This window comes from Oncorhynchus gorbuscha, linkage group LG12 (assembly GCF_021184085.1).
Source record: "Oncorhynchus gorbuscha isolate QuinsamMale2020 ecotype Even-year linkage group LG12, OgorEven_v1.0, whole genome shotgun sequence".
Taxonomy (NCBI): domain Eukaryota; kingdom Metazoa; phylum Chordata; class Actinopteri; order Salmoniformes; family Salmonidae; genus Oncorhynchus; species Oncorhynchus gorbuscha.
The window spans coordinates 79192869-79218123 of NC_060184.1; the positions used below are offsets into that span (position 1 = coordinate 79192869).

Genomic DNA, 25255 nt, shown 5'->3' on the forward strand with positions numbered 1-25255 from the left:
ATATCTACTATATCTACTATATCTACTATATCTACTATATCTACTATATATCTACTATATCTACTATATCTACTATATCTACTATATCTACTATATCTACTATATCTACTATATCTACTATATATACCATATCTACTATATCTACTATATGTACTATATCTACTATATCTACTATATCTACTATATCTACTATATATACCATATCTACTATATCTACTATATACTATATCTACTATATCTACTATATCTACTATATCTACTATATATACCATATCTACTATATCTACTATATATACTATATCTACTATATCTACTATATCTACTATATATACTATATCTACTATATCTACTATATCTACTATATACTATATATACTATATCTACTATATCTACTATATCTACTATATCTACTATATATACCATATCTACTATATCTACTATATCTACTATATCTACTATATCTACTATATCTACTATATCTACTATATCTACTATATCTACTATATCTACTATATATACCATATCTACTAGATCTACTATATATACCATATCTACTAGATCTACTAGATCTACTGTGTATACTATATATACTATATCTACTATATCTACTATATCTACTATATCTACTATATATACCATATCTACTATATCTACTATATCTACTATATCTACTATATCTACTATATCTACTATATCTACTATATACTATATCTACTATATCTACTATATCTACTATATCTACTAGATATCTACTATATATCATATCTACTATATCTACTATATCTACTATATGTATACTATATATACTATATCTACTATATCTACTATATCTACTATATCTACTATATATACTATATCTACTATATCTACTATATCTACTATATCTACTATATCTACTATATCTACTATATCTACTATATATACTATATCTACTATATATACTATATCTACTATATATACTATATCTACTATATCTACTATATCTACTATATCTACTATATCTACTATATCTACTATATCTTATATATACCATATCTACTATATCTACTATATCTACTATATCTACTATATCTACTATATTACTATATATACTATATATACTATATCTACTATATCTACTATATCTACTATATCTACTATATCTACTATATCTACTATATATACCTATATCTCTATATGTACTATATCTACTATATCTACTATATGTACTATATCCGTATTTATACTATATCTACTATATTACTATATATACTATATCTACTATATCTACTGTATTTACTATATCTACTATATATACTATATATACTATATCTACTATACTATATCTACTATATTATTATCTACTATATCTACTATATCTACTATATATACTATATCTACTATATCTACTATATATATACTACTATCTACTACATCTACTATATATACTATATCTACTATACTATATCTACTATATCTACTATATCTACTATATCTACTATATCTACTATATATATCTATATATACTATATCTACTATATCTACTATATCTACTATATCTACTATATCTACTATCTACTATATCTACTATATATACTATATCTACTACATCTACTATATCTACTATATCTACTACATCTACTACATCTAATATATCTACTATACCATTCATACTATATCTACTACATCTAATATATCTACTATACTATACATACTATATCTACTACATATACTATATCTACTACATATACTATATCTACTATATCTACTATATCTACTACATCTACTACATCTACTACATCTACTATATCTACTATATCTACTATATCTACAGTGTGTATATAATAGTCTTTATCTTGTTCTAATCTACTATATAGTACTATATCTACTCATAATATATCTAGCTATATGTGGCTATACCTACTCTATCCACTAAATCTACAGTAAATTAAACCAGCAGGCGCAGGCACTATATCTACTACAGCAGTGTTTTGATTGCAGCCTTTAGTATTGATACTATATGTACTATATTACTATGGTTTCAATATCGCCCCTTTTACTATTGGACTTACTTTCCCAATACTATATATACTATATCAATACTATAGTGCTATACTACTAGTATCTCTATGAAGGGTGATCTAATATCTATACTATACTGGGAATAGACTGAATGAACTATATCTACTTCTATAGATAACTGGGGATAGACTATGAAGGGTGACTAATGAGGTTCTATAGATAACTGGGGATAGACTGAATGAATCTGACTAACGAGGTTCTATAGATAATCTACTATAGACTGAATGAAGGGTGATGTATATCTCTATAGATACTGGGGACAGACTAATGAAGGGTATAACAAGGTTCTATAGATAACTGGGGACATCTACTATATCTGATATATGAGGTTCTATAGATAACTGGGGACAGACTGAATATGATCTAGGCTCTATAGATCTGGGGACATACTGAATGAATGATGTAATGAGGTTCTATAGATAACCGGGGACAGACTAAATGAACTGATGTAATGAGGTTCTATAGATAACTGGGGACAGACTGAATGAACTGATGTAACGAGGTTCTATAGATAACTGGGGACAGACTGAATCTACTACAGGTTCTATAGATAACTGGGGATATCTGAATGAATATGTAACGAGGTTCTATAGATAACTGGGGACAGACTGAATGAAGGGTGATAAAAGTTCTATAGATAACTGGGAACAGACTGAATGAAGGGTGATGTAACGAGGTTCTATAGATAATTGGTGTTGTCAGCTGATGATGTGGTGGTACCGAGGTTCTATAGATAACCCCAGAACCCAGACTGAATGAAGTGTTTTGATTGGTTCTATATTGATACTTGTTGTACGACTCTATGAAGGGTTGCCTAATGAGGTTCTATAGATAACTGGGGACAGACTGAATGAATTGGACTTAAGGTTCTATAAATTAACTGGGGACAGACTGAATGAAGGGTGATGTAATGAGGTTCTATAGATAACTAGTCAAGACTCTATGAAGGGTGATGTAATGAGGTTCTATAGATAACTGGGGAATAGACTGAATGAAGGGTGATGTAACGAGGTTCTATAGATAACTGGGGATAGACTGAATGAAGGGTGATGTAATGAGGTTCTATAGATAACTGGGGACAGACTGAATGAAGGGTGATGTAACGAGGTTCTATAGATAACTGGGGACAGACTGAATGAAGGGTGATGTAACGAGGTTCTATAGATAACTGGGGACAGACTGAATGAAGGGTGATGTAACGAGGTTCTATAGATAACTGGGGACAGACTGAATGAAGGGTGATGTAACGAGGTTCTATAGATAACTGGGGACAGACTGAATGAAGGGTGATGTAATGAGGTTCTATAGATAACTGGGGACAGACTGAATGAAGGGTGATGTAATGAGGTTCTATAGATAACTGGGGACAGACTGAATGAAGGGTGATGTAATGAGGTTCTATAGATAACTGGGGACAGACTGAATGAAGGGTGATGTAACGAGGTTCTATAGATAACTGGGGACAGACTGAATGAAGGGTGATGTAATGAGGTTCTATAGATAACTGGGGACAGACTGAATGAAGGGTGATGTAACGAGGTTCTATAGATAACTGGGGACAGACTGAATGAAGGGTGATGTAAGGGACTCATAGGTTGGGTCAAATGGTGGGAGAGATTAAGTGGTTGGAGAGGGAGGGAAGGAGAGAGATGGGGAGAGGAGACGGCGATAGTAGAAAGAGAGAGAGAGATAGAAGGTGTGAGGAAAAGCGAGAGAGAGACAGATCGAGACATATGGGAGGGGAAGGGGGGAGATGGGGAGAGGAGACGGCGATAGTAGAAAGAGAGAGAGAGATAGAAGGTGTGAGGCAAAGCGAGAGAGAGAGACAGATCGAGACATATGGGAGGGGAAGGAGGGAGGAGGGGCAGAAACTTCAATAATTCAGCATTGCTCTCATTCTCATGCCAGTTCCAGTTCCAGTCTATTTCAGGCTGTGGTCAGACCATCACTCACAATCAGGAGGAAATGAAAGAGAGGACGTGTGTCTCCTCTGGCTGATTCTCCCTGTCTCTCTCTCTCTCTTTGTTCCTTAAAGCTTTGTCAGTCTGGCAAAATACACGAAACAAGAGCTGTGCTTTTCGCACGCTGCACCAGAACATAATTGTAACGGCGTTCTTCGTTTGTCGAAAGAGAGTCGGACCGAAATGCAGCGTGGTTGTTACTCATGTTCTTAAATTAATTAAATGACGATACATGAAATAACTATACAATACAAAAACAACAAACGGAACGTAAAACCTAATTACAGCCTATCTGGTGAAACTACACAGAGGCAGGAACAATCACCCACGAAATACAAAGCGAAACCAGGCTACCTAAATACGGTTCCCAATCAGAGACAACGAGAATCACCTGACTCTGATTGAGAACCGCCTCAGGCAGCCAAGCCCATACAACACCCCTAATCAGCCGCGATCCCAAATACTACAAACCCCAATACGAAAATACAATAACATAAACCCATGTCACACCCTGGCCTGACCAAATATATAACGAAAACACAAAATACAATGACCAAGGCGTGACAATAATGGGCTTATATACTTAGTATTCAGTTCGTCATTTAGAGGATTTTTTGTTGTTTTCTGTAACAAACCGACCTGTAAACGAAGAAACAAACATTCCAAAGGAAAAGCTCTAATGGAAGACAACAGTTAAAATGAGTTCTATGCCATGAAATAAAATGTTGTTTTCAGTAGGTATCTCTCCTTACCTTCTCTGTTGGTATTATAATCCAACCCACGATCCTGGCATTGCAAGTGCCATGCCCTACTAACTGAGCCACACGGGACCACAGGATACCCTCCTCCTTCTTGGTCAAATAGTCCAGAGGTGTGTTTTGGGTCATTGTCCTGTTGGAAAAACAAATGATAGTCTCACTAGGTGCAAACTAGATGGGATGGTGTATCACTGCAGAATGCTTTGGTGGTCTTGCTGGTTAAGTGTGCCTTGAACTCTAAATAAATCACTGACAGTATTTTTGGGGGATTTCTTCATTTTTGATTATTTTAACGTAGAAAATTGTAAATGGAAAGAAAAAAACCTTGAATGAGTAAATGTGTCAAAAATGTTGACTGGTAGTGCATGTGTTCCACATTCCAAACACAAACCTTTCTCAAGGCGATCATTGATTGGATGAGAAGAGATGGTGAGAGGATTTCAATTGTTCTCGTATCCATATAGGAAGTAACAGGGGTCATAATGGGTTTGAAGCTAGAGCTTCACATGTCTATATCTCCTCATTCATCAATTGGGGCGGCAGGGTAACCAATGTATTTATAAAGCATTTCTCTCAAAGTGGCAGGGTAGCCTAGTGGTTAGAGCGTTGGACTAGTAACCGGAAGGTTGCAAGTTCAAACCCCCGAGCTGACAAGGTCCAAATCTGTTGTTCTGCCCCTGAACAGACAGTTAACCCACTGTTCCTAGGCCGTCATTGAAAATATGAATTTGTTATTTAACTGACTTGCCTCGTTAAATAAAGGTAAACTTTTAAACATCTCAGAAGAGGGAGTGGGAGAGACAGAGACCGGCGGACTTTGGTGTGATGATGATGAAGTCTGGATCCTTACCTCTCTTCCTGTTTGACCCATTTTCATCTGTTAATCATGCTAAAGTCCGAAGGGAGACCAGTGGTCCTGGAGAGGGGGATACATTGACTTTCCTCCAAGCTTTTCCATAAAGATGTGTATAGGTGGTGTGTAGGTGGTGTGTAGGTGGTGTATAGGTGGTGTGTAGGTGGTGTGTAGGTGGTGTGTAGATGGTGTATAGGTGGTGTGTAGGTGGTGTATAAGTGGTGTGTAGGTGGTGTATAGGTGCTGGGATGTATAGGTGGTGTGTAGGTGGTGTATAGGTGGTGTATAGGTGGTGTATAGGTGCTGGGGTGTATAGGTGGTGTGTAGGTGATATATAGGTGCTGGGATGTATAGGTGGTGTATAGGTGGTGTATAGGTGGTGTGTAGGTGGTGTATAGGTGCTGGGGTGTATAGGTGGTGTATAGGTGGTGTGCAGGTGGTGTATAGGTGCTGGGGTGTATAGGTGGTGTATAGGTGGTGTGTAGGTGCTGGGATGTATAGGTGGTGTATAGGTGGTGTGTAGGTGCTGGGATGTATAGGTGGTGTGTAGGTGGTGTATAGGTGGTGTATAGGTGGTGTATAGGTGCTGGGGTGTATAGGTGGTGTGTAGGTGTATAGGTGCTGGGATGTATAGGTGGTGTATAGGTGGTGTATAGGTGGTGTGTAGGTGGTGTATAGGTGCTGGGGTGTATAGGTGGTGTATAGGTGGTGTGCAGGTGGTGTATAGGTGCTGGGGTGTATAGGTGGTGTATAGGTGGTGTGTAGGTGCTGGGATGTATAGGTGGTGTATAGGTGGTGTGTAGGTGCTGGGATGTATAGGTGGTGTATAGGTGATGTATAGTTGGTGTATAGGTGGTGTACAGGTGGTGTGTAGGTGATGTATAGTTGGTGTATAGGTGGTGTATAGGTGCTGGGATGTATAGGTGGTGTATAGGTGGTGTGTAGGTGCTGGGATGTATAGGTGGTGTATAGGTGGTGTATAGGTGGTGTATATGTGATAGATAGGTGCTGGGATGTATAGGTGGTGTATAGGTGATGTATAGTTGGTGTATAGGTGGTGTACAGGGGATGTATATGTGGTGTATAGGTGGTGTGTAGGTGCTGGGATGTATAGGTGGTGTGTAGGTGATAGATAGGTGCTGGGATGTATAGGTGGTGTATAGGTGGTGTGTAGGTGATGTATAGGTGGTGTATAGGTGGTGTGTAGGTGGTGTGTAGGTGCTGGGATGTATAGGTTGTGTATAGGTGGTGTATAGGTGGTGTGTAGGTGATAGATAGGTGCTGGGATGTATAGGTAGTGTATAGGTGGTGTGTAGGTGGTGTGTAGGTGCTGGGATGTATAGGTGGTGTATAGGTGGTGTATAGGTGATGTATAGGTGGTGTGTAGGTGATAGATAGGTGCTGGGATGTATAGGTGGTGTGTAGGTGCTGGGATGTATAGGTGGTGTATAGGTGATGTATAGGTGGTGTGTAGGTGATAGATAGGTGCTGGGATGTATAGGTGGTGTGTAGGTGCTGGGATGTATAGGTGGTGTATAGGTGGTGTATAGGTGGTGTGTAGGTGATAGATAGGTGCTGGGATGTATAGGTGATATATAGGTGGTGTATAGGTGGTGTATATGTGATGTATAGGTGGTGTGTAGGTGCTGGGATGTATAGGTGGTGTGTAGGTGATAGATAGGTGCTGGGATGTATAGGTGGTGTATAGGTGGTGTATAGGTGGTGTGTAGGTGATGTATAGGTGGTGTATAGGTGGTGTATAGGTGGTGTGTAGGTGGTGTGTAGGTGATAGATAGGTGCTGGGATGTATATGTAGTGTATAGGTGGTGTGTAGGTGGTGTATAGGTGGTGTATAGGTGGTGTGTAGGTGATAGATAGGTGCTGGGATGTATAGGTGATATATAGGTGGTGTATAGGTGGTGTATATGTGATGTATAGGTGGTGTGTAGGTGCTGGGATGTATAGGTGGTGTGTAGGTGATAGATAGGTGCTGGGATGTATAGGTGGTGTATAGGTGGTGTATAGGTGGTGTGTAGGTGATGTATAGGTGGTGTATAGGTGGTGTATAGGTGGTGTGTAGGTGGTGTGTAGGTGATAGATAGGTGCTGGGATGTATATGTAGTGTATAGGTGGTGTGTAGGTGGTGTATAGGTGGTGTATAGGTGGTGTGTAGGTGATAGATAGGTGCTGGGATGTATAGGTGGTGTATAGGTGGTGTGTAGGTGCTGGGATGTATAGATGGTGTGTAGGTGATGGGATGTATAGGTGGTGTATAGGTGGTGTATAGGTGATGTATTGGTGGTGTATAGGTGGTGTATAGGTGGTGTATAGGTGGTGTGTAGGTGATAGGTAGGTGCTGGGATGTATAGGTGACGCTGTCCTACGTTTGTGGTTGTGTTACAGTACCGCAATCTATTGAGCAGCCGTGGTGGGAATGGAGGGAGAGAGGAGACTTCGATGAACTCAACCTCATCCTGCAGGAGAGCAAGACGCTGGGCAAGGCTCTGGAGAACCTGTCCCGTAATGAGTACACTAACTAAACCCTAAGATTGTACCCTAAACACCTACTCTAAACCCCAAACACTAATGCTGTACCCTAAACACTTACTCTAAACCCCAAACACTTATGCTGTACCCTAAACACTTACTCTAAACCCCAAACACTGATACTGTACCCTAAACACTTACTCTAAACCCCAAACGCTTATGCTGTACCCTAAACCCTCAACTCTAATGCAGTACCCTAATCCCTAGCACAAAACCGTAAAGCCTAATAATGTACCCTAATTCCTGAACCCAAGGCTCTACAGAACCAGTCCCGTAGTGATGGAGAGAATACATTCACTAACTCCTGAACCTTAATACATCTACTATCTCCTGAACCTTAATACATCTACTAACTCCTGAACCTTAATACATATACTAACTCCTAATACATATACTAACTCCTGAACCATATACTAACTCCTGAACCTTAATACATCTACTAACTCCTGAACCTTAATACATCTACTAACTCCTGAACCTTAATACATCTACTAACTCCTGAACCTTAATACATCTACTAACTCCTGAACCTTAATACATCTACTAACTCCTGAACCTTTATACCTCTACTAACTCCTGAACCTTAATACCTCTACTAACTCCTGAACCTTAATACCTCTACTAACTCCTGAACCTTAATACCTCTACTAACTCCTGAACCTTAATACCTCTACTAACTCCTGAACCTTAATACCTCTACTAACTCCTGATCCTTTGTAAATACAGACTACAGTTTAGTGTTTGAAAGTTCCTTGGCATTTTGTCTCCCGCTGATGAACTTTTCTGCTCTTCACAGGTATCGCTGTTTCTGGTGAACTTGATCAGGTAACTACTTACAACTGCAGTCGTGTTTCTTTTTAAATGTACATCATGAAAATGTTTTTTTGTGTGTGTGTTTGTGCGCGGTTTCTGTGTGTAGCTCAGTTGGTAGAGCATGTGGTGCTTTCAACGCTAGGGTTGAGGGTTTGATTCCCACGGGAATGTGTGTGTGTGTGTGTGTGTGTGTGTGTGTGTGTGTGTGTGTGTGTGTGTGTGTGTGTGTGTGTGTGTGTGTGTGTGTGTGTGTGTGTGTGTGTGTGTGTGTGTGTGTGTGTGTGTGTGTGTGTGTGTGTGTGTGTGTGTGTGTGTGTGTGTCACACACACACACACATCCATCCTGTGAAACTTTATTAAGCTCCTCTTTCTGTAGTACGGAAAAAATCTTTGTTTTATACACTGTCTGGCCCTGGTTCTACCTCAACACAATAATGAGAGAACTCAGTTTGTAGGGAGACAAAACATTTGATTTGATCACTGGGGCCGAGCTTCCTGCCATCCAGGACCTCTATACCAGGTGGTGTCAAAGGAAGGCCCGAAGAATTGTCTAAGACTCCATTCACCCAAGTCAACGACTGTTCTTTCTGCTACCGCACGGCAAGTGGTACCGGAGCACCAAGTCTAGGTCCAAAAGGCTCCTTGACAGCTTCTACCTCCAAGTCATACATCTGCTGAACAATCAATCAAATGGCTACCAAGACTATTTACATTGACCCCCCCGCCCCCTTCACTTTGTTTTGTACAGTGCTGCTAGTCAGAGTTTATTATCTATGCATAGTCACTTTTTTTGTCGATGGTGAGTCCTCCAGATGGATAGTTCTGTTCGTCGATGGTGAGTCCTCCAGATGGATAGTTCTGTTTGTCGATGGTGAGTCCTCCAGGTGGATAGTTGTGTTTGTCGATGGTGAGTCCTCCAGGTGGATGGTTCTGTTTGTCGATGGTGAGTCCTCCAGATGGATAGTTCTGTTTGTCGATGGTGAGTCCTCCAGATGGATAGTTGTGTTTGTCGATGGTGAGTCCTCCAGGTGGATGGTTCTGTTTTTCGATGGTGAGTCCTCCAGATGGATGGTTCTGTTTGTCGATGGTGAGTCCTCCAGGTGGATAGTTGTGTTTGTCGATGGTGAGTCCTCCAGATGGATAGTTGTGTTTGTCGATGGTGAGTCCTCCAGGTGGATGGTTCTGTTTGTCGATGGTGAGTCCTCCAGATGGATAGTTCTGTTTGTCGATGGCGAGTCCTCCAGATGGATAGTTGTGTTTGTCATTGGTGAGTCCTCCAGATGGATAGTTGTGTTTGTCGATGGTGAGTCCTCCAGATGGATAGTTGTGTTTGTCGATGGTGAGTCCTCCAGGTGGATAGTTCTGTTATATGCCTGTTTGCCTGCAGTTTGACAGATTGTTTTTATTGTATTGAGGTTTGGGGTGTATTGATGTTTGGTTTGTATTGATGAGTGTGTTGTAGTTGGGTTGTATTGATGATTGGGTTGTATTGATGTTTGGTTTGTATTGATGAGTGTGTTGTAGTTGGGTTATATTGATGTTTGGGTTGTATTGGGTGGCTTTGGGTTGTATTATGTTGTATTGGGTTGTTTTGAGGTGTGTTTGGGTTGTATCGGGTTGTATCGGGTTGTATCGGGTTGTATCGGGTTGCATTGGGTTGCTTTGGGGTGTATTTGGTTGTAATGATGTTTGTGATGTATTGGGTTGTATTGATGTTTGGGTTGTATTGGGTTGCTTTGGGTTGTATTGGGTTGCTTTGGGTTGTATTGGGTCTTATTGGGTTGTATTGAGTTGTATTGGGTTGTATTGGGTCTTATTGGGGTGCATTGGGTTGTTTTGAGTTGTATTGATTATTGGGTTGTATTGAGTTGTATTGGGTTGTATTGGGTCTTATTGGGGTGCATTGGGTTGTATTGATGTTTGGGTTGTATTGATGTTTGGGTCGTATTGGGTCTTATTGGGGTGCATTGGGTTGTATTGGGTTGTATTGGGTCTTATTGGGGTGCATTGGGTTGAATTGGGTTGTATTGGGTTGTATTGGGTCTTATTGGGGTGCATTGGGGTGCATTGGGTTGTATTGGGTTGTATTGGGTCTTATTGGGGTGCATTTGGGTGCATTGGGTTGTATTGGGTCTTATTGGGGTGCATTGGGGTGCATTGGGGTGCATTGGGTTGTATTGGGTCTTATTGGGGTGCATTGGGGTGCATTGGGTTGTATTGGGTTGTATTGGGTTGTATTGGGTCTTATTGGGGTGCATTTGGGTGCATTGGGGTGCATTGGGTTGCATTGGGTCTTATTGGGTCTTATTGGGTCTTATTGGGGTGCATTGGGGTGCATTGGGGTGCATTGGGTTGTATTGGGTTGTATTGGGTCTTATTGGGGTGCATTGGGGTGCATTGGGGTGCATTGGGGTGCATTGGGTTGTATTGGGTTGTATTGGGTCTTATTGGGGTGCATTGGGGTGCATTGGGGTGCATTGGGTTGTATTGGGTTGTATTGGGTCTTATTGGGGTGCATTAGGGTGCATTGGGTTGTATTTGGGTTATATTGGGTTGTATTGGGTCTTATTGGGGTGCATTGGGGTGCATTGGGGTGCATTGGGTCTTATTGGGGTGCATTGGGGTGCATTGGGTTGTATTGGGTCTTATTGGGGTGCATTGGGGTGCATTGGGTCTTATTGAGGTGCATTGGGGTGCATTGGGGTGCATTGGGTTGCATTGGGTTTTATTGGGTCTTATTGGGGTGCATTGGGGTGCATTGAGTCTTATTGGGGTGCATTGGGGTGCATTGGGTTGTATTGGGTCTTATTGGGGTGCATTGGGTCTTATTGGGGTGCATTGGGGTGCATTGGGGTGCATTGGGCTGCATTGGGTCTTATTGGGGTGCATTAGGGTGCATTGGGTTGTATTGGGTCTTATTGGGGTGCATTGGGGTGCATTGGGGTGCATTGAGTCTTATTGGGGTGCATTGGGGTGCATTGGGTTGTATTGGGTCTTATTGGGGTGCATTGGGTCTTATTGGGGTGCATTGGGGTGCATTGGGGTGCATTGGGTTGCATTGGGTCTTATTGGGGTGCATTAGGGTGCATTGGGTTGTATTGGGTTGTTTTGGGTTGTATTGGGTTGTATTGGGTCTTATTGGGGTGCATTATGGTGCATTAGGGTGCATTGGGGTGTATTGGGTCTTATTGGGTTGCATTAGGATGCATTGGGTTGTATTGGGTTGTTTTGGGTTGTATTGGGTTGTATTGGGTCTTATGGGGTGCATTAGGGTGCATTGGGGTGCATTGGGTTGTATTGGGTCTTATTGGGGTGCATTGGGGTGCATTGGGTTGTATTGGGTTGTATTGGGTTGTATTGATGTTTGGGTTGTATTGCTCTTCCCCCATTCTCATGATACCTCCCTCTTTGTTTTGGTAGCGTCTATATTTAATATCTGGCTAGGAAGTATCATCGTCAAAAACTCTGAATGTAATGTCCATATGACAATCTCTCTCTTTTTCTCTCCCTTTCTCCCCCTCCCTCCAGAACCTGGGGGGGTATAACTCAGTGCTGCAGCCCAGGGTGGTGGGGGAGTGGGTGGGCAGGGAGGAGGAAGACCCCGACCCACTGGCAGCAGAGATGCTCCAACCCCCAGTTCCCAGGACCAAGACTGAAGCTTGGGGGAGCGCTGATAGCAGCCCTGCCGGAAGGTAGGAGAGAAAAGGAAGGGTGTGTGTGTGTGTAATGTGTGTGTGTGGAGGAGAGGGGAGGAGTGTGAGTGTGGGAGGGGGTGGTGGGGAGTTTTTGTGTGTGTGTGTGTGTGTGTGTGTGTGTGTGTGTGTGTGTGTGTGTGTGTGTGTGTGTGTGTGTGTGTGTGTGTGTGTGTGTGTGTGTGTGTGTGTGTGTGTGTGTGTGTGCCAATTAAGATTGATTTATGCTCTAGCTGGAATGGAGAAGGGGACATTGTCTTTGTCCTGAAAGGCACCCTAGTCCCTATATAGTGCACTACCCATAGGGCTCTGGTCATGGGCTCTGGTCAAAGGAAGTGTATTATATAGTGATTGGGGTGACAATTGGGACGCAGCCTTGTTTGTCGTCATTCCGGATAGGAGGAATAGCCATTTTGGAATCAGCAGCTTGAAACCTATTTCACAACCTGGATCAAAACATGTGTCTGAATGACGCTGTACCCCGATTTACCCCGGACTACTACAGCTAAACCTCGTTGAGCTAGGCTCAGACACTTTTTAAATTCCCAAGTTATTAGCCTGGTTCCCAGATCAGTTGTTTTTTGTGTTCTTTCCGTCTCCATTGCTCTACCTTCTGAAGCCAAACGTTTTGAATGAGTTGGCATGATGGCACAAACCGACTGGCACTCAGGCTAGGCGAAGTCAGTCTATGTAAAGGGGATTCCTGTCTTTTTGGTGTTATATAACCCACTACTATTAAAGGAATCCAATCTAATCTAAATTAATGTTTTTTGTAAAACTGCACAGGCTGCCGCCCCCCCCCCCCCTCTCTCTCTCCAAGGCACGCTTCCAGCAGATGTTGCCGCGGTGATATTAACTGTGGGACTGTGAGGAGGCGGTGTGTGTGTGTGTCTGTGTGTGTGTGTGTGCATTCTGTGTTAGGTGACCATTTGGGATGTAGCTAATTAGAGAGGATCAGATATTAAATCATAAATCACACACACACACACACACACACACACACACACACACACACACACACACACACACACACACACACACACACACACACACACACACACACACACACACACACACACACACACACACACACACACACACACACACACACACACACACACACACACTGCTGTTTGAAACCTCATTAGGTTATTCCATCATTTGATTAGTGGGAGACATCCTGTTGTTTGGGGTATCAGATTGGGGAAAGATGTATGTGCGTGTGTGTGTGTGTGTGTGTGTGTGTGTGTGTGTGTGTGTGTGTGTGTGTGTGTGTGTGTGTGTGTGTGTGTGTGTGTGTGTGTGTGTGTGTGTGTGTGTGTGTGTGTGCGTGAATGTAATGATAATTATAATATATACTGAACTTATATGTGCCAATTAATCTGGAACATTTCTAAATTTCTGGTATGTTTTATTTCAGATGATGAAACATGGGACCAACACTTCACTATTTTTGTTCCGTACCTTTTGGGAAGTATTCAGACCCCTTGACTTTTTCAAACATTTTATTTATTACATTATATTTATTACATTATATTTATTACATTATATCCGTATTCTAAAATGGAGCAAATAAAACATGTTTTTCTCATCAATCTACACACAATAACATTAACATATAATAACATAATATTTACATAAGTATTCAGACCCTTAGTTATGAGACTAGAAATTAAGCTCAGGTGCATCCTGTTTCCATTGATCATCCTTGAGATGTTTCTACAACTTGATTGGAGTCCACCTGTGGTAAATTCAATTGGACATGATTTGGAAAGGCACACACCTGTCTATATAAGTTGACAGTGCATGTCAGAGCAAAAAAAACGAAGCCATGAGGTTGAAGGAATTGTCTGTAGAGCTCCGAGACAGGATTGTGTCGAGGCACAGATCTGGGGAAGGGTACCAAAACATTTCTGCAGCATTGAAGGTCCCCAAGAACACAGCGGCATCCAGCATTTGTAAATTGAAGAAGTTCAGATCCACCCAGACTCTTACTAGAACTGACCGGCCAAACTGAGTAAACGGGGGAGAAGGGCTTTGGTCAGGGAGGTGACCAAGAACCCGATGGTCACTCTGACAGAGCTCCAGAGTTCCTCTATGGACATGGTTGTCCTTCTGGAAGGTTCTCCCATCTCTGCAGCACTCTACCAATCAGGCCTCTGATATAACCAAGATTGAAAGCTTTGGCCTGAATGCCAAATGTCATGTCTGGAGGAAACCTGGCACCATCCCTACAGCGAAGTATGGTGGTGGCAGCATCATGCTGTGGGGATGTTTTTCAGCTGCAGGGACTGGGAGACTAGTCATGATCTAGGAAAAGATGAACGGAGAAAATTACAGAGAGATCCTTGATGAAAACCTGTTCCAGAGCGCTCAGGACCTCAGACTGGGGCGAATGTTCACCTTCCAACAGGACACGACCTTAAGCACACAGCCAAGACAATGCAGGAGTGGCTTCGGGACAAGTCTCTGAATGTCCTTGAGTGGCCCAGCAAGAAAATAGCTCTGCAGCAACACTCCCCATCCAAACCTGACAGAGCTTGAGAGGATCTGCCTCGAAGAATAGGAGAAACTCCCCAAATACAGGTGTGCCAAGCTTGTAACATCATACTCAAGAAGACTCAAGGCTGTAATCGTTGCAAAAGGTACTTCAACAGAGTACTAAGTAAAAGGTCTGAATACTTATATAAATGTGATTTTCAGTTTTATTGGTTTGATAAATTAGCATACATTTCTAAAAAATGTTTTTGCTTTGTCATTATGGGGTATTGTGATGTCATTATGGGGTATTGTGATGTCATTATGGGGTATTGTGATGTCTTTATGGGGTATTGTGATGTCATTATGGGGTATTGTGACGTCATTATGGGGTATTGTGATGTCATTATGGGGTATTGTGATGTCATTATGGGGTATTGTGATGTCATTATGGGGTATTGGGTTTAGATTGATGAGGGGCAAAAAACTATTTAATCAGTTTTAGAATAAGGCTGTAACATAACAAAATGTGGAAAAAGTCAAGGGGTCTGAATACTTTCTGAATGCACCGTATAATACAATAATATATAATAATATACATTCATCAAAAATATGAACGCAACATGTAAAGTGTTGGTCCCATGTTTCATGAGCTGAAATAAAAGACCCAGAAATGTTCAATACACACAAATAGCTTCTTTCTCTAAAATGTTGTTCACCAATGTGCTTACATCCCTGTTAGTGAGCATTTCTGCTTTCCCAAGATAATTCATCCACCTGACAGGTGTGGCATATCAAGTAGCTGATTAAACAGTATGATCATTACACAGGTGCGCCTTGTGCTGGGGGACAATAAAAAGCCACTCTAAAAATGTGCCGTTTTGTCAGATAACACAATGCCACAGATGTCTCAAGTTTTGAGGGAGTGTGCAATTACCATGCTGACTGCAGGAATTTCCACCAGAGCAGTTGCCAGATAATTTAATGTTCATTTCTCTACCATAAGCCGCCTCCAATGTCATTTTAGAGAATTTAGCAGTACGTCCAACCGGTCTCTCGAACCACAGACCACGTGTAACCACGCCAGCCCGGGACCTCCACACGTGTGATCGTCTGAGACCAGCCTTCTAGACAGCTGAGGAACCTGTGGGTTCGCACAACTGAAGAATTTCTGCACAAACTGTCAAAAACTCTCTCCGGGAAGCTTATCTGCGTGCTCGTCGTCCTCACCAGGGTCTTGACCTGACTGCAGCTTGGCATCGTAACCGACTTCAGTGATCAAATACTCACCTTCAGTTGGTGAAGTGTGCTCCTCACGGATGAATTACGGTTTCAACTGAACCGTGCGTATGGCAGACAGCGTGTAAGGCGTTGAGTGGGCGAGTGGTTTGCTGATGTCAACGTTGTGAACAGAGTGCCCCATGGTGGAGGTGGGGTTATGGTATGGAGGCGGGCATAAGCGACAGACAACGAATACAATTGCATTTATCGATGGTCATTTGAATGCACAGAGATACAGTGGCGAGATCCTGAGGCCCATCGTTGTGCCATTCATCCGCCTCCATCACCTCATGTTTCAGCATGATGAGATCCTGAGGCCCATTGTCGTGCCATTCATCCGCCTCCATCACCTCATGCAGTGGCGAGATCCTGAGGCCCATCGTCGTGCCATTCATCCGCCTCCATCACCTCATGTTTCAGCATGATGAGATCCTGAGGTCCATCGTTGTGGCATTCATCCGCCTCCATCACCTCATGTTTCAGCATGATGAGATCCTGAGGCCCATCGTTGTGCCATTCATCCGCCTCCATCACCTCATGTTTCAGCATGATGAGATCCTGAGGCCCATCGTCGTGCCATTCATCCGCCTCCATCACCTCATGCAGTGGCGAGATCCTGAGGCCCATCGTCGTGCCATTCATCCGCCCCCATCACCTCATGTTTCAGCATGATGAGATCCTGAGGCCCATCGTCGTGCCATTCATCCGCCTCCATCACCTCATGCAGTGGCGAGATCCTGAGGCCCATCGTCGTGCCATTCATCCGCCTCCATCACCTAATGCAGTGGCGAGATCCTGAGGCCCATCGTCGTGCCATTCATCCCCCGGCAACACCTCATGTTTCAGCATGATGAGATCCTGAGGCCCATCGTCGTGCCATTCATCCGCCTCCATCACCTCATGCAGTGGCGAGATCCTGAGGCCCATCGTCGTGCCATTCATCCCCCGGAAACACCTCATGTTTCAGCATGATGAGATCCTGAGGCCCATCGTCGTGCCATTCATCCGCCTCCATCACCTCATGCAGTGGCGAGATCCTGAGGCCCATCGTCGTGCCATTCATCCGCCCCCATCACCTCATGTTTCAGCATGATGAGATCCTGAGGCCCATCGTCATGCCATTCATCCCCCGGCAACACCTCATGTTTCAGCATAATGAGATCCTGAGGCCCATCGTCGTGCCATTCATCCGCCTCCATCACCTCATGCAGTGGCGAGATCCTGAGGCCCATCGTCGTGCCATTCATCCCCCGGCAACACCTCATGTTTCAGCATGATGAGATCCTGAGGCCCATCGTCGTGCCATTCATCCGCCTCCATCACCTCATGCAGTGGCGAGATCCTGAGGCCCATCGTCGTGCCATTCATCCGCCCCCATCACCTCATGTTTCAGCATGATGAGATCCTGAGGCCCATCGTCGTGCCATTCATCCGCCCCCATCACCTCATGTTTCAGCATGATGAGATCCTGAGGCCCATTGTCGTGCCATTCATCCCCCGGCACCACCTCATGCAGTGGCGAGATCCTGAGGCCCATCGTCGTGCCATTCATCCGCCCCCATCACCTCATGTTTCAGCATGATGAGATCCTGAGGCCCATCGTCGTGCCATTCATCCCCCGGCAACACCTCATGTTTCAGCATGATGAGATCCTGAGGCCCATCGTCGTGCCATTCATCCGCCTCCATTACCTCATGTTTCAGCATGATGAGATCCTGAGGCCCATCGTCGTGCCATTCATCCCCCGGCAACACCTCATGTTTCAGCATGATGAGATCCTGAGGCCCATCGTCGTGCCATTCATCCCCCGGCAACACCTCATGTTTCAGCATGATGAGATCCTGAGGCCCATCGTCGTGCCATTCATCCGCCCCCATCACCTCATGTTTCAGCATGATGAGATCCTGAGGCCCATCGTCGTGCCATTCATCCGCCCCCATCACCTCATGTTTCAGCATGATGAGATCCTGAGGCCCATCGTCGTGCCATTCATCCGCCCCCATCACCTCATGTTTCAGCATGATGAGATCCTGAGGCCCATTGTCGTGCCATTCATCCGCCCCCATCACCTCATGTTTCAGCATGATGAGATCCTGAGGCCCATCGTCGTGCCATTCATCCGCCTCCATCACCTCATGTTTCAGCATGATGAGATCCTGAGGCCCATCGTCGTGCCATTCATCCGCCCCCATCACTTCATGTTTCAGCATGATGAGATCCTGAGGCCCAGTGCCATTTCCCCCGGCACCACCTCCAGTGGCGAGATCCTGCCCATCGTTGTGCCATTCATCCGCCTCCATCACCTCATGTTTCAGCATGATGAGATCCTGAGGCCCATCGTCGTGCCATTCATCCCCCGGCAACACCTCATGTTTCAGCATGATGAGATCCTGAGGCCCATCGTTGCCATTCATCCCCGGCAACACCTCATGTTTCAGCATGATGAGATCCTGAGGCCCATCGTCGTGCCATTCATCCGCCCCCATCACCTCATGTTTCAGCATGATGAGATCCTGAGGCCCATCGTCGTGCCATTCATCCCCGGCAACACCTCATGTTTCAGCATGATGAGATCCTGAGGCCCATCGTCGTGCCATTCATCCGCCCCCATCACCTCATGTTTCAGCATGATGAGAAGGCCCATGCCATTCATCCGCCCCCATCACCTCATGTTTCAGCATGATGAGATCCTAGGCCCATCGTCGTGCCATTCATCCGCCTCCATCACCTCATGAGTGGCGAGATCCTGAGGCCCATTTGCCATTCAGCCCCCATCACCTCATGTTTCAGCATGATGAGAAGCCCATGCCATTCATCCGCCCCCATCACCTCATGCAGTGGCGAGATCCTGAGGCCCATCATTGCCATTCATCCGCCCCCATCACCTCATGTTTCAGCATGATGAGAAATCGTCGTGCCATTCATCCCCGGCAACACCTCATGTTTCAGCATGATGAGATCCTGAGGCCCATCGTCGTGCCATTCATCCCCGGCAACACCTCATGTTTCAGCATGATGAGATCCTGAGGCCCATCGTCGTGCCATTCATCCCCGGCAACACCTCATGTTTCAGCATGATGAGATCCTGAGGCCCAGCCATTCATCCCCGGCAACACCTCATGTTTCAGCATGATGAGATCCTGAGGCCCTCGTGCCATTCAATCACCTCATGTTTCAGCATGATGAGATCCTGAGGCCCATCGTGTGCCATTCATCCGCCCCCATCACCTCATGTTTTGAGATCCTGAGGCCCATCGTCGTGCCATTCATCCGCCCCCATCACCTCATGTTTCAGCATGATGAGATCCTGAGGCCCATCGTCGTGCCATTCATCCGCCCCCATCACCTCATGTTTCAGCACGGCCCCATGTCACAAGGATCTTACACAATTCCTGGAAGCTGAAAAATGTCCCAGTTTTTCCATAGCCTGCATACAGGTTTTAAATTGACTCATACAGCCAATATTGAAGGCTATTAAATGCTTCTTAAAGATGCCCTCTGGTGGTCAAACTAGCATACTCTAGGGGGCAGTATTTTCATTTTTGGAAAAATAACATTCCCGTAGTAAACAGGATATTTTGTCAGAACAAGATGCTAGAATATGCACATAATTGTCAGCTTGGGATAGAAAACACTCTAAAGTTTCCAAAACTGTAAAAATATTGTCTGTATAACAGATCTGATATTGCAGGCGAAAGTCTGAAAATATATCCAATCCGGAAGTGCCTCATGTTTTGAAAGCGCTGCGTTCCAATGCGTCCCTATTGAGCAGTGAATGGGCTATCAACCAGATTACTATTTCTCCGTATTCCCCAAGGTGTCTACAGCATTGTGACGTAGTTTTACCCATTTATGTTGATGAATACCCGTAAGTGGCTACATTGCGCAACTGGTCACCTGATGCTCCCAGAGTGATTGGTCCTTCTGAAAAACCAATTGTCCCGTTGGATATATTATCGAATAGATATTTGAAAAACACCTTGAGGATTGATTATAAACAACGTCTGCCATGTTTCTGTTGATATTATGGAGCTAATTTGGAATATTTTTCGGTGTTTTCGTGACTGCAATTTCTAGGCGATTTCTCAGCCAAACGTGAAGAACAAACGGAGCTATTTTGCCTCCAAAAATAATATTTTTGGAAAAAAGGAACATTGGCTATCTAACTAGGAGTCTCGTGAGTGAAAACATCCGAAGCTCATCAAAGGTAAACTATTTAATTTGATTGCTTTTCTGATTTCCGTGACCAAGTTACCTGCTGCTAGCTGGACAAAATGCTATGCTAGGCTATCGATAAACTTACACATGCTTGTCTAGCTTTTGCTGTAAAGCATATTTTGAAGATCTGAGATGATAGGGTGATTAACAAAAGGCTAAGCTTCTTTTTTTTACTTCTTCTTGCCTCCAAGTTCATTTTGTCATATAATCTTTGGTGTAGTCACCCCTTAAGTTCTGATCTCATGGTCAAGGTGTTAAGACATAACTAGTCAGTCAACATAAGACTGTAGGCTTTCATAAAAAATATTAACAAAACAAACAATTATTACAGAAGGGGTTAGAATGTTATAGTGGCAGTAGAAGGGGTTAGAATGTTATAGTGGCAGTAGAAGGGGTTAGAATGTTATAGTGGCAGTAGAAGGGGTTAGAATGTTATAGTGGCAGTAGAAGGGGTTAGAATGTTATAGTGGCAGCAGAAGGGGTTAGAATGTTATAGTGGCAGTAGAAGGGGTTAGAATGTTATAGTGGCAGTAGAAGGGGTTAGAATGTTATAGTGGCAGTAGAAGGGGTTAGAATGTTATAGTGGCAGTAGAAGGGGTTAGAATGTTATAGTGGCAGTAGAAGGGGTTAGAATGTTATAGTGGCAGTAGAAGGGGTTAGAATGTTATAGTGGCAGTAGAAGGGGTTAGAATGTTATAGTGGCAGTAGAAGGGGTTAGAATGTTATAGTGGCAGTAGAAGGGGTTAGAATGTTATAGTGGCAGTAGAAGGGGTTAGAATGTTATAGTGGCAGTAGAAGGGGTTAGAATGTTATAGTGGCAGTAGAAGGGGTTAGAATGTTATAGTGGCAGTAGAAGGGGTTAGAATGTTATAGTGGCAGTAGAAGGGGTTAGAATGTTATAGTGGCAGTAGAAGGGGTTAGAATGTTATAGTGGCAGTAGAAGGGGTTAGAATGTTATAGTGGCAGTAGAAGGGGTTAGAATGTTATAGTGGCAGTAGAAGGGGTTAGAATGTTATAGTGGCAGTAGAAGGGGTTAGAATGTTATAGTGGCAGTAGAAGGGGTTAGAATGTTATAGTGGCAGTAGAAGGGGTTAGAATGTTATAGTGGCAGTAGAAGGGGTTAGAATGTTATAGTGGCAGTAGAAGGGGTTAGAATGTTATAGTGGCAGTAGAAGGGGTTAGAATGTTATAGTGGCAGTAGAAGGGGTTAGAATGTTATAGTGGCAGTAGAAGGGGTTAGAATGTTATAGTGGCAGTAGAAGGGGTTAGAATGTTATAGTGGCAGTAGAAGGGGTTAGAATGTTATAGTGGCAGTAGAAGGGGTTAGAATGTTATAGTGGCAGTAGAAGGGGTTAGAATGTTATAGTGGCAGTAGAAGGGGTTAGAATGTTATAGTGGCAGTAGAAGGGGTTAGAATGTTATAGTGGCAGCAGAAGGGGTTAGAATGTTATAGTGGCAGTTGAAGGGTTAGAATGTTATAGTGGCAGTAGAATGGGTTAGAATGTTATAGTGGCAGTAGAAGGGGTTAGAATGTTATAGTGGCAGTAGAAGGGGTTAGAATGTTATAGTGGCAGTAGAAGGGGTTAGAATGTTATAGTGGCAGTAGAAGGGGTTAGAATGTTATAGTGGCAGTAGAAGGGGTTAGAATGTTATAGTGGCAGTAGAAGGGGTTAGAATGTTATAGTGGCAGTAGAAGGGGTTAGAATGTTATAGTGGCAGTAGAAGGGGTTAGAATGTTATAGTGGCAGTAGAAGGGGTTAGAATGTTATAGTGGCAGTAGAAGGGGTTAGAATGTTATAGTGGCAGTAGAAGGGGTTAGAATGTTATAGTGGCAGTAGAAGGGGTTAGAATGTTATAGTGGCAGTAGAAGGGGTTAGAATGTTATAGTGGCAGTAGAAGGGGTTAGAATGTTATAGTGGCAGTAGAAGGGGTTAGAATGTTATAGTGGCAGTAGAAGGGGTTAGAATGTTATAGTGGCAGTAGAAGGGGTTAGAATGTTATAGTGGCAGTAGAAGGGGTTAGAATGTTATAGTGGCAGTAGAAGGGGTTAGAATGTTATAGTGGCAGTAGAAGGGGTTAGAATGTTATAGTGGCAGTAGAAGGGGTTAGAATGTTATAGTGGCAGTAGAAGGGGTTAGAATGTTATAGTGGCAGTAGAAGGGGTTAGAATGTTATAGTGGCAGTAGAAGGGGTTAGAATGTTATAGTGGCAGTAGAAGGGGTTAGAATGTTATAGTGGCAGTAGAAGGGGTTAGAATGTTATAGTGGCAGTAGAAGGGGTTAGAATGTTATAGTGGCAGTAGAAGGGGTTAGAATGTTATAGTGGCAGTAGAAGGGGTTAGAATGTTATAGTGGCAGTAGAAGGGGTTAGAATGTTATAGTGGCAGTAGAAGGGGTTAGAATGTTATAGTGGCAGTAGAAGGGGTTAGAATGTTATAGTGGCAGTAGAAGGGGTTAGAATGTTATAGTGGCAGTAGAAGGGGTTAGAATGTTATAGTGGCAGTAGAAGGGGTTAGAATGTTATAGTGGCAGTAGAAGGGGTTAGAATGTTATAGTGGCAGTAGAAGGGGTTAGAATGTTATAGTGGCAGTAGAAGGGGTTAGAATGTTATAGTGGCAGTAGAAGGGGTTAGAATGTTATAGTGGCAGTAGAAGGGGTTAGAATGTTATAGTGGCAGCAGAAGGGGTTAGAATGTTATAGTGGCAGTAGAAGGGGTTAGAATGTTATAGTGGCAGTAGAAGGGGTTAGAAAGTTATAGTGGCAGTAGAAGGGGTTAGAATGTTATAGTGGCAGTAGAAGGGGTTAGAATGTTATAGTGGCAGTAGAAGGGGTTAGAATGTTATAGTGGCAGTAGAAGGGGTTAGAATGTTATAGTGGCAGTAGAAGGGGTTAGAATGTTATAGTGGCAGTAGAAGGGGTTAGAATGTTATAGTGGCAGTAGAAGGGGTTAGAATGTTATAGTGGCAGACGTTGCTTCCGGAGGCAGTTTGGAACTCGGCAGTGAGCGTTGTAACCGAGGACAGGCGATTTTTAAGCGCTACGTGCTTCAGCACTCAGCGGTCCCGTTCTATGAGCTTATGTGGCCTACCACTTCGCGGCTGAGCCATTGTTGCTTCTAGAGATTTCCACTTCACAATAACACCACTTACAGTTGACCGGGGCAGCTCTAGTCGGGCAGAAACTGGGCAAACTGACATGTTGGAAAGGTGGCATCCTATGACGGTGCCACGTTGAAAGTCACTGAGATCTTCAGTAAGGCCATTCTACTGCCAATGTTTGTCTATGGAGATTGCATGGCCGTGTGCTCAATTTTATTCACCTGTCAGCAACCGGTGTGGCTGAAATAGCCGAATCCACCAATTTGAAGGGGTGTCCACATACTTAATTAATAAGGCCTGAGAGGGTGTGGTATATGGCCAATATACCACAGCTAAAGGCTGTTCTTATGCACCACGCAACACGGAGTACCTGGATGTGCCATATACCACAAATTCCTGAGGTGCCTAATTGCTATTATAAACTGGTTACCAACGTAATTAGAGCAGTAACAATGTTTTGTCATACTTGTGGTATATGGTCTGATATACCACGGCTGTCAGCCTATCAGTATTCAGGGCTCGAGCCACCCAATTTATAATTATTATAATATATATATATATAGTGTACTTATGATTAGGCCTCTCTCTCTCTCTCTCTCTCTCTCTCTCTCTCTCTCTCTCTCTCTCTCTCTCTCTCTCTCTCTCTCTCTCTCTCTCTGTCTCTCTCTCTCTCTCTCTGTCTCTCTCTCTCTCTCTGTCTCTCTCTCTCTCTCTCTCTCTCTCTCTCTGTCTCTCTCTCTCTCTCTCTCTCTCTGTCTCTCTCTCTCTCTCTCTCTCTCTCTCTCTCTCTCTCTCTCTCTCTCTCTCTCTCTCTCTCTCTCTCTCTCTCTCTCTCTCTCTCTCTCTCTCTCTCTGTCTCTCTCTCTCTCTCTCTCTGTCTCTCTCTCTCTGTCTCTCTCTCTCTCTCTCTCTCTCTCTCTCTCTCTCTCTCTCTCTCTCTCTCTCTCTGTCTCTCTCTCTCTCTCTCTCTCTCTCTCTCTCTCTCTCTCTGTCTCTCTCTCTCTCTCTCTGTCTCTCTCTCTCTCTCTCTCTCTCTGTCTCTCTCTCTCTCTCTCTCTCTCTCTCTCTCTCTCTCTCTCTCTCTCTCTCTCTCTCTCTCTCTCTCTCTCTGTCTCTCTCTGTCTCTCTCTCTCTCTCTCTCTCTCTCTCTCTCTCTCTCTCTCTCTCTCTCTCTCTCTCTCTCTCTCTCTCTCTCTCTCTCTCTCTCTCTCTCTCTCTCTCTCTCTCTCTCTCTCTCTCTCTCTCTCTCTGTCTCTCTCTCTCTCTCTCTCTCTCTCTCTCTCTCTCTCTCTCTCTCTCTCTCTCTCTCTCTCTCTCTCTCTCTCTCTCTCTCTCTCTCTCTCTGTCTCTCTCTCTCTCTCTCTCTCTCTCTCTCTCTCTCTCTCTCTCTCTCTCTCTCTCTCTCTGTCTCTCTCTCTCTCTCTCTCTCTCTCTCTCTGTCTCTCTCTCTCTCTCTCTCTCTCTCTCTCTGTCTCTCTCTCTCTCTCTCTCTCTCT

At 43.6% G+C, this 25255-nt stretch overlaps 1 pseudogene; it reads left to right on the plus strand.

Annotated features, from left to right (window-relative positions):
• LOC123990431 overlaps positions 1-25255 on the plus strand; it is a 179207-nt pseudogene that overhangs the window by 42766 nt on the left and 111186 nt on the right.